The sequence below is a fragment of the Ischnura elegans genome, chromosome 3, assembly GCF_921293095.1.
Source record: "Ischnura elegans chromosome 3, ioIscEleg1.1, whole genome shotgun sequence".
Taxonomy (NCBI): Eukaryota; Metazoa; Arthropoda; class Insecta; order Odonata; family Coenagrionidae; genus Ischnura; species Ischnura elegans.
Genome location: NC_060248.1, coordinates 137,163,493 through 137,174,238, shown reverse-complemented (window position 1 = coordinate 137,174,238; position 10,746 = coordinate 137,163,493). Strand labels below are relative to the sequence as shown.

The 10,746-nt window shown below is 34.9% G+C and overlaps 1 long non-coding RNA gene across 2 annotated transcripts; it reads right to left on the bottom strand.

The window, feature by feature from the left end:
* Positions 1–3,422: 3,422 nt before the first annotated feature.
* LOC124155143 lies at positions 3,423–8,977 on the bottom strand. Of its 2 annotated transcripts, none has more exons than XR_006864159.1 (3): positions 8,938–8,977; positions 4,287–4,458; positions 3,423–3,959 (listed from the first exon to the last, which is right to left on the bottom strand). It is a non-coding gene; the product is annotated as an uncharacterized LOC124155143 (long non-coding RNA). The 2 variants fall into 2 exon arrangements; XR_006864158.1 differs by lacking the exon at positions 8,938–8,977 and adding an exon at positions 4,532–4,548.
* Positions 8,978–10,746: the final 1,769 nt, after the last annotated feature.

The following is a 10,746-nucleotide window of genomic DNA, read 5'->3' as shown; positions in this document are numbered from 1 at the left end:
AGTTGGATAGCATTTAGGAGGACACTGAAAATAAGTTGGCCGCGTCATCAATGCGTCGATTAAAGAGTATTTGGAGCCAATTTATAAACTAACTGCAGTACTGCAATACGTATTTATCCGGGCTTACCAAATCACACGGTATGAACAAAACAATTGCACTGAATACTCAATCAACTCGATGGGGTTCTTCAAGCACACAGCACTGCAGTGTACATGTAAATCAAGCACACATCCATGATCCTTGCATAAATTAATTAATTGATGATGTTATTTATCACGGCATCACTACCCTGAATGTCCCTTTACTTGTGGTACCATAACGTGAACTGATCTCTTTAGCAGGGGAAAATAATTTTAGTACCTACCGAGCAAATTCACTTGCAATGAATGTATAGTTTCGCACATTAAATAGCTAATAAACGTTTGGCAAAATGGCAATAATTTGCAACATATATGCCTTAAAATGATAGACCAGTGAGATTATGCAAAGAGTAAGCAATTCTAATATTCCGACGAACAAAGTCTTAGATACTATTATACTATAAACCACAGTCTCTATGCTATAAACACTCCCTGATGTAGCTTTTCAACTTATCTTTTCACCATATAACGTTAGAGTGTCGAACATTTCCACAAGTTAGTGTACAGAAGCAAAAATACCGTTAAAACTACCACGCCTGCATATTAATGTGTGAAATTATAGATCGTATTTTGCATTTTTTACCACCAATTAAATTAATAACGGTTGTAAACAAGTTACATACACGCACACTTCAACGCAACGGATATACATTTTCCCATTTTCAATTTTATATGGACTAATTATTTCAAAAACTAATATCTATAACTCCTTAAACTCTTTCCTACGATAATAGAAGCACAATATAGTCGTGTAAACACCCTATGCAAACACAAAACACCAGTCAAAATTTTAAAGGTTGCGCCCATTTTCGCCTTCGCATCAACTGCATCAAGAATTTCTGATGCGAGTTGATGCTTCCGAAACCTCGAAATATGCTCGTTGCAGGGCCGCATCAATGCGCATCAATGCTTGATTCGGAACGGCCTGATGCGCATCGATGCACATGATGCGTGATTCGGAACGCACCCCATGTCACGCACTTGACCAATGTAATCCGCCATCTTGATTCTCAAGCGCGGCGGGAATTCAAATTTTACGTGCATTTAAATGGGAGACATAGGTAAAAGGAAACACGGTTTTCTCACAACGTAATCGATGCAGGGAAATGAAATTTTTTTTTATAAATAGTTAATAAAATGGAAATTTATGATACGTCTGTATTTTGAGTCTATGGTCCACGGTTCAACTCTAGAAAAATTGTCAACTCACGGGAAAAATAAATTTCGCACTGCAGCGCTCTGGATGCATGGGTTTTAAGGCACCATGTCTTACTTCCTTATTTTGGAAGTCTGGTACATAAATTTTTCCATGGTCATAGATAATTATAATATACTTGCGAACACGGGTAGTTTTTGACACTGAAGACCTCGGTTCGACTCCAGAAAAATTGTCAACTCACGGGAAAAATAAATTTCGCACTGCAGCGCTCCGGATGCATGGGTTGTAAGGCACCACAATGTCTTACTTCCTTATTTAGGAAGTCTGGTACATGAAAGTTTTCATGGTCATAGATAATTATAATATACTTGCGAAAATGGGTAGTTTTTGACACTGAAGACCTCGGTTCGACTCTAGAAAAATTGTCAACCCACGCGAAAAAAATTTCTTCCTTCAGCGCTCCGGGTGCATAGGTACAAGGAACCATGTTTTATTCCTATATTTGTGAAATTAGATTCATGAAATCACCCAAGGTCATAGGAAATTATAGTATACTTGATAATACGGGCGGTTTTTAGTCTGACAACCTCGGTTCGACTCTGGAAAAATTTACAAGCCAAGCGAAAAAAACATTCGTTCTACAGCGCTCCGTGTGTATAGGTACAAGGAACCATGTCTCACTTCCTTAATTAGGAAGTCCGGTGCATGGAATTTTCCACGGTCATAGTTAATTACATTATACTAGATAATAAGGGCGGTTTTTGACCCTGAAGATCTCGGTTCAACTCTGAAAAAATCCCCAACCCACACAACAAAAATTGTCTTCAGCGATCCGGGTGAATAGGTACAAGGAACCATGTTTCATTCCTTCATTTATGAAGTTAGATTCATGAAATCTCCCAAGGTTATATAAAATTATAGCATACCTGATAATACGGGCGGTATTTTAGTCTGAGGACCTTGGTTCGACTCTCGAAAAATGCCCAAACCAAGCGATAGGATGACTGATCTAAGAGGGTTGTGAATTTGTTAACATTGCTACTCCAAATCATGTATGTAATACTAGAACCATCTGCTTGCCAATTTTCTAAGAATCATGACAAATAATCCGACTGCAACTGCATTTAATTCAACACAGAGCAAATGCATTCCAAATTACACCCAGACCATTAACAATTAAAATACTTATTGAGATGAATTGCTGGATAGAAATAAAAAAAGCTGGCACATCGTAATCACATCCTTATATTATAATAAAATTCACTACAATCTCCACAGTTCAGTAAATCACAAAACTATTTACAATTACAGTCAAATAAAGTAATGTTTGATCATTAAAACGGAAAGTCATGGGCAATAAAATATTTTTCCAGAATAAATAAAATATAATTTTGTTGAAATAGTAGTACAATTTGATCAAACTAATTTCAAAACAGATGCACATAATTTAAGGCTTTTAAAACATCCATTTAAAGGTGCACTGCCATAATGTTTAGACTTTAAGGAATGATGATTTTGCTAATGCTGGCAAATGTAGCAGTAAGGTCCACACAACAGGTATCACCCTCAGGATTACAAATCCAGCCTGCCACTTAATGCATAGTATCCTGTCCCGGATTAAGAAGAACAATTTTTCAAATAGTTTATGATTATCCACTGCACCAGGCTGCTAGAAAACATAACATATAAATACCATGAGACAAAGTAAACCGAAGAGTTAACAATGTAATTAATTGAACAAACCATTCAATTTGAGATGCACAAGTATGTTCATGGGAAATCAACATTCAAAAGGAAAAATTTATGTTCATCCAAGTTATCATTATAGGTCAGTGTATAGAATACCCAACAACAATTTTACCATGATCCCGAAAAAATCAGAACTATGTATTTGTGTTTGTAGTTAATAGAATAATATCTTCAAATAAATGGATTGTACTAAACATCAATTCCATACTTAAAATCATCAACTTCTAAATATACTGATATTCCTCCTGATGTAAGATCCTAATAAAATCCTTGCAAACCTGAAGTACAATTAAAAAGACTATCGGAAACAGTACATATTACATAATTTCCAAGGATTTCAAATTGCAGTAGTCTCACACATTATCCAAATATGTAAAATAAAGTTGAAATGCCATTCACCATTACCATATGCCTGCAAAATGACAAGTTCACAGCAATGCATAAGGCCTCATATACTCCAATAGCATATACCAGTTCATGCCATTAGAATGTATTTTCCAGTTCCCAAACTCAACCTAGAAAGAATAAAAATATTTAGCTCAAAAAAGGGTGGGAAAACTAAGCACATAATCATTATTGAAATAAGTTCTAACACTCCCACATGAAAAAGACATTTCCTATTTTGAGAAACAAGTTATGTCTCAGATATTAATCAAATTTAAGAATAAAGTCAAAATGTCATTTAACATTACATTAGCCTGATACATGAAATCCTGATCATAGCAACAAGTATTCTATCATGTTCTCAAGTAACTCAAGCCCATTAATGCCAATAATGAAGAAGTTCCCTGTTGTTCTCTGCAACCCAAAATTTAAAAAGAAATTACCCAAAAGGGGAAAACTGGGCAAATAATTAATAAATCAGTAACACTTCCCCCTCTTATTGACCATATAACACAGCTACTTCCGCCTGGAAGAAAAAAATAAGGATTAGAATAACCTTGGAAATACATACTATAGAAAGGGCTATGAAAGAATCATTTGCTCACACATGTGTTTTCCTGAGACATCTCCTCAAACTTTTTTCAAAAGTGTTTCCCGTGACACTCTCACTTGCTTCCTTAAATTCTACAGATATCAATCCGCAATTCACATCATTTTGAAAGGTCCTATCAGTAGCATTTCCCCCTCTTATTGACCATATAACACAGCTACGTCCGCCTGGAAGAAAAAAAAAATTAGAATAACCTTGGAAATACATATCAATGAAAGGGCTATGAAAGAATCATTTACTCACACATGTGTTCTCCTGAGACATCTCCTCAAACTTCTTTCAAAAGTGTTTCCCGTGACACTCTCACATGCTTCCTTAAATTCTCCAGATATCAATCCGCAATTCACATCATTTTGAAAGGTCCTATCAGTAACATTTCCCCCTCTTATTGACCATATAACACAGCTACGTCCGCCTGGAAGAAAAAAAATAGAATAACCTTGGAAATACATATCAATGAAAGGGCTATGAAAGAATCATGTATTCACACATGTGTTGTCATGGGACAGCTTATACAGCTTATTTCATCATGGTTTCCAAAGATTATCGGACTTCATCATCCCCACTGGTAAAAAATCCTGAGCCTTTAGGTACATTAAAGATTTTACAAATAACTGCAATAAATGAATATACATCAGAACATTAATTAGAATAGGATGGATTCCAAACTCAATCACTGATTTAAGTCAGCAAATGCTGCACGGAGCAAATACATTCCAAACTGAGCAATTAGACTCAGACAATTAACAATGACAAGACAATCATGGATGTAAATAACTGAAGCATAAAGCCTGTTAAATTGTAGGAAGTACTTTTACAAATCCAGTAGAATACCGCGCTCATGTGTTAATTTTAATGGATATATTATGGGTTGAAATGCACTATAGATACAGGGTGGGGTACAGACATAATGGGTACCCTATTGGAAAAAATCAATGGGAAAAAATTCAATTGAAATGTTCCATTGAAAAGTGACAAATTTCAATGGAACAGTTCAATTGAAAAATTTTCAACGGAACAGTTCAAATGAAAATTTTTACAATTGAAAAAAAATTCCATTGAAATTGGTCACTTTTCAATGGAACAGTTCAATTGAAAAAATTACAAATACATTAATGCATCCAATATGGTAAACTTATTATTAGGTAGAATATACTTAACATCTAAATTTCACGAATCCCGAATTCTGAATAAATAAAACATATGAACAAAAATTAAAGTTGAAATATTTTTAGAAGCAGTGTCATGAAAACTTAAATTGGGCTTTTCCACATCTTACATCACTTCTCACAATCATGAATAGTTATCGAAAATCTGTATAGTTTTGCCATGATTATCAGAACAACAACTATACCATGAGAGCTACATCTTTTACCAGTTCAAACAGCTTTGAATAGTTGTCGAAAAGAAGACGTTTTTCCGCGATTAGCGATAACAACTTCACCAACAAATATCTCACACGTCTTTATCTAAGAAAGGCTTCTTTAAAATACTGATAAATATACTTCTGGTTTGACATGAAGCCAACATAACTTGTTTTTCACAACAGAAACATGTCACTCATGTTTATACAAGAACACGGGAATTTCACTTCACACAAACAAACCTGCGTGATACACACTATTCCGACAATGCTAGTAGTTTTTTGTCGGCGACGTAACGCACGTACGCATAATTAAGTTATATAAATATGCTAACATTTTAAACACAAACGTTAGTATAACCAGTCAAAAAACTGAAGGCAAACGATACATTACTAAATGAACACACTACAGCACAACAATCACATCAAGACTTCCACTATATCACGGAAGAAACACACGAATGACCTAAAACAACGCTGTGGGGATCAAGCACAGGTTAAATAACAACGATACTAAATAGTCTTTTCTCCACAAGCAAAAAATTAACCACAACGGACCACAACCCAGTGAACCATGTGCACGTAAACATATGAATAACGGTATGACGGTATTTTTGATTTCAATTGAGTATTTGAGATTTCAATGGAGTATTTGAGATTTCAATGGAGTATTTGAGATTTCAATAGGATATTTGGGAATTCCATTGAAATTTTGAGAATCCAATGGAATACTTGAAAATTCAATTGTATCTTTTCTTCGAATTCCATTGAATTTCCTAATATTCAATGGAATATTCGTATTTTCAGTTGTAAATTTGAAAATCCAATTGAATTTTTGGATATTCCATTGAAAACAAGGAAATTCCATTGAAAATTGGCATTTTCAATTGATTTCAATTGGAATTTTCAATGGAATCGGCTGATTTTTTCCAATAGGGTATTAAATGAAACGAAATGATTAATACCGAGCTAAATGCAGGAGATTACCCCGAAAGGAAAGATATGGTGCATCTCAATATGCAGTCAAACTATACTAATAATGTTGCCTTGATGGAGAGAGAAATAAATCATCCAGGCTCATCATAATCACATTCTTATATTATAATTCACTACAATATCCACGGTTAAGTTAATCACAAAACTGTATCTATATTCACAAAAGTCATATGAGTGTGCACTGATCATTAAGAGGGATAGTTATAATATATATATTATCATCCTGGAATAAGAATAACTGTTCTTCAAGTAGTTCATCAATAACCATTGCACCAGGCTGCTAGAAAACACAACATATAAAAACCATTATAAAAAGTATACTAAATGCCAGAAATTCCATACTTAAAGTCATCAACTTCTTAAAATAAACTGATATTCTCCCTGATGTAAGATCCAAATAAAATCCTTGTACACCTGAAATAGAATTACAAAGACTGTTTGAAACAATACATGCTACATAACTTTCACAGGTTGTAAAATCTCACATATTAACCAAACATGAGAATAAAGTTAACATGTCGTTCAGCATTTGCCAGCTATATGAAAGGCTGTTCATAGCAATATATAAGGTATCATATTCTCAAATAACACAAGCTAGTTCATGCCATTACTAAATACTACCCAGTTCCCAAACTAATCCTACAAAAATATTTTGTAGCCTATAAAAGGGTGGGAAAAATGTGCACATTAACATTATTGAAACAAGTTCTAATTCTCTTACATGACTTACCATTTTTTTAATAAATAATCCTCATGAGGCAACCAACTTCTTCCTTAAATTCTCCAGCTATCATTCCATAATTCAACTGATTTCACCATCACTCATGTATGCCGTGTTAATGCCTCAACTGACCATGGATCATAATTCAACCTAGAAGAATGATAATAATGATATGAACACCATTGGGAATATGTTGCAACGGAACACAAGATGAAAAAATGCACCTACTTACATATGTGTGGTTATGAGACAGCTTCATAAACTTTTCCGACAATGTTCCCCATAAGACTCTCACTTGCTTCCTTAATTTCTCTATCTACATTCTACAATTCAAATGATTTTACCAGCTCTCATAAGTAACATGTTCACACTTCACCTGACCATGGATCATATATCAACCTAGAAGAACTATTAGAATTAAAAGAACAACCATGGAAATATGTAGCAAGGGAAGGACTGGATGAAAAAATACATCTACTTACACCTTTATGGTTGTGGAACAGCATCTATGACTTCTTTCAATAATGTTCCCCCAGGAAACTGTCACATTGTCCTTAAATTATCCAGCGAAATTCTACAATTCCAATGATTTTACCAGCTCTCATGAGTAATATGTACACGCTTCAACTGACCATAGACCATAGTTAGTTCAACCTAGAAGGATGACAATAATGATAAAAACAACCTTGGTAATATGTTATAAATTTATAACAATATTTTGCGACTGCAAGGGAGGACAATGGAAAGAAACATCTACTTACACCTGTGTACTTATGAAACAGCTTCCAAGACTTAGGCAGTATTCCTCATAAGACTGTCACTTGCTTCCTTAATTTATCCAGCAGTCATTCCACAGTTCAAATGCTTTCATGAGTACATTTTTATTTTGTTGCTGCTTCACCTGACAAGCTCATCATAGTTCAACCTGAAAAAATGGCAGAAATAATAGGAACAACCTTGGAAATAGTTTGCATAGGAAGGACAGGTAATGCCTGCGAAAAGCAATGCTCATCACAATAATATCAGATTAAAAATTGTATGTGGTCATTTTCATTAGGCTTCACCATATTGATTCACATCCTACAGTGGGTAATCTATTAACACATATAATGATAATATCTATTACAATGTTGAATATTTATTACTTTTTGCATGAATTTGGCCATATAATGTTCAACTTTTGCACTAATCCACAATAAAATGGGCTGATGTTGTTGCACCATTTACACAGTAAATGCATGATAGCATAGATTTAAGGTCTATTTTTCCCACACTACTGTTACACTCTCAATAACTTAACCTCACATAATACCACATGTCCTTATTCCCATGAATTCAACACACAATGACTGCACTCAAATAACTGTCAAATAATTGAACTGCCATATATTGATATCCCTATAGCCCACACTTTAATTAAATTCCTGTCAATAGACCCTTCCTTTAAATGAAGATATACTTTGCGACATTCTCAAAAACTACCAGACAACTTTATAAACGGTACATAGGCTTTATATAAATTTATATGCGAAGGAGTCCATGTATGAAGTTATAGATTACTGCAATTCGGTGTGCATAATATCCAGTATCATGAAAATATCACTTCAACAGCACTGATACAAAAAAGTTAACTGAAAGCCAAACAAATAACGTAACAAGTGATAATTCAATATTCTACTACATAACTCATAAATTTACTACACACTAGCAGAATTAAAACTCGAGTAAAGCATATAACTTTCTCGTACATGGTTGCATTGAACTTCACAATCATAATTTGTAAATACTTTTCCATAATATCATAATACACTTACTTTTGCTTTCAGCATCCGGATTTCCTAATTAATCACCAACATCTCGTCCTGTTGACAGTCGGGAACGTCTGGTTCTTCCACCAACTCTCCTCCAGCACACGGGTTGATATCCGAGTTGTTTGGATGCAAGAATTTCTATGCATAACGTATAACGAATGCACGAGTTTAATAGGACATCTTATTACAACTTCCAAAAGTGCATAAAAAACTGAAATTATTAGAAAAGACTAGATTCGACTGTCGCCAATTTGTAATATTAAAACTATGTAAACTTATTCAAACTTTGTATAACTTATCTTCAGAATACATACCTTTTTCCAGAAATCGCTGTTGGAACGGCAGTTTGTTTATGTAGTTTGCGACCATCCTGTTGAAGACACTCTTAACTTCTACGCAGTGAAACAAACCTAAATAATAATATTCGTAAAAATTGAGGAATTTCTGAACAGAGAAGGCATTATCCATTGCACGTATAAAACTGAATTGAAGAAATGTATACTGGCGCAAGCGAGCCTACATACGATCCGATTATTCTACTAATTTACAATGAAAATGCACCATTTCCGTATTATTCCGTATGACACATGACCCGAAGTAATAAATAACATTGAAAAGTTTGGCACTTTTGCATTACTTAACATAATTTCAAGGCAAAACGTGATGAATCCGTATCAAAATATGCTGGTGACAACAGCGTTGTCAACAACTTTTGAGAAGCCTATATTTCTACTATGTGACGTTCCCTCATTGACATAGACTATTGCTAGAATTATTAAGACTTACGTTGAATATATAAATATTTACAAAGTACAAATACAGGCAAAAAATACTTATAATATTGTCACTTCCTTACCTCACAATGCGATGTTATTGTAGATTTCCATTTGTTTCTTCTGCAATCTATCGACCAAGGAGCCTTTATTTTACGATCAGAAGGAAAACGAAATATTCTTACTCCGTTTTTCGTGGAATTGGAGCAAATCGGAGCACTGCAGCACACAATTTTTTGAAATTAATTCATATGCCCTATGCAAACACCATGTAAACAACAGACAGGTGGGAACCAAGATGATCAAACCGAAATGCACTATGGGAGCGTGACACGACCTGCCTTTTACCGACCTTGGGCATACCCAAGGTGATAGAAGGTATCCTTTACCACCTTGGGGCATACCTAGGCCTAGGCGCTCATCTTAGCTGGGCGTGGCGTTGACACCTTGGCTCGTGAGCCAATCAGAAGCTAGCTGTTTTCGAGTGTTGATACGTAGCCTGCGTTATATACCAAGGTGCATATATAATATATTATACGCACCTTGGTTGTACACATGACCGTCCTACGCTGGGAAAAGACTGGGTCAGCGTACATAGTTGAGTCTTCGGCCGCTAGAGGCGCCCTTTTGAGGACATGAATTATGAGACCTTACGGGAAATAGCAACAGAAATGATGAAATTGCCGTATTCTTGACTTAAAAGAGAGTATAAATACTTTCTTATAGGTACATCATGAAGTATGAGAAAAAGCGAGGATATTTATTTTATCGAGGTCTCGATAAAATTAGTCCTTAGGCGATTGATTTTGGGCCCTATTGCAAAACATTTTTTTTTTTGAAAATGATTACTCACTTACCATAGCCTACCAAATATTCATGAATTGCCATGAGATTAAAAAAATCACTTGAACCGGGAATCGAACAACGGACATACCGCCATGTGCGTCTTTAGCACAGGTTTGAGGCTTTTAACCGGTTGTAACCGGTGGGCCGGAACAATGAATTTTATCAGGGGGTGCAAAAATCAGTTTTCCGCCAC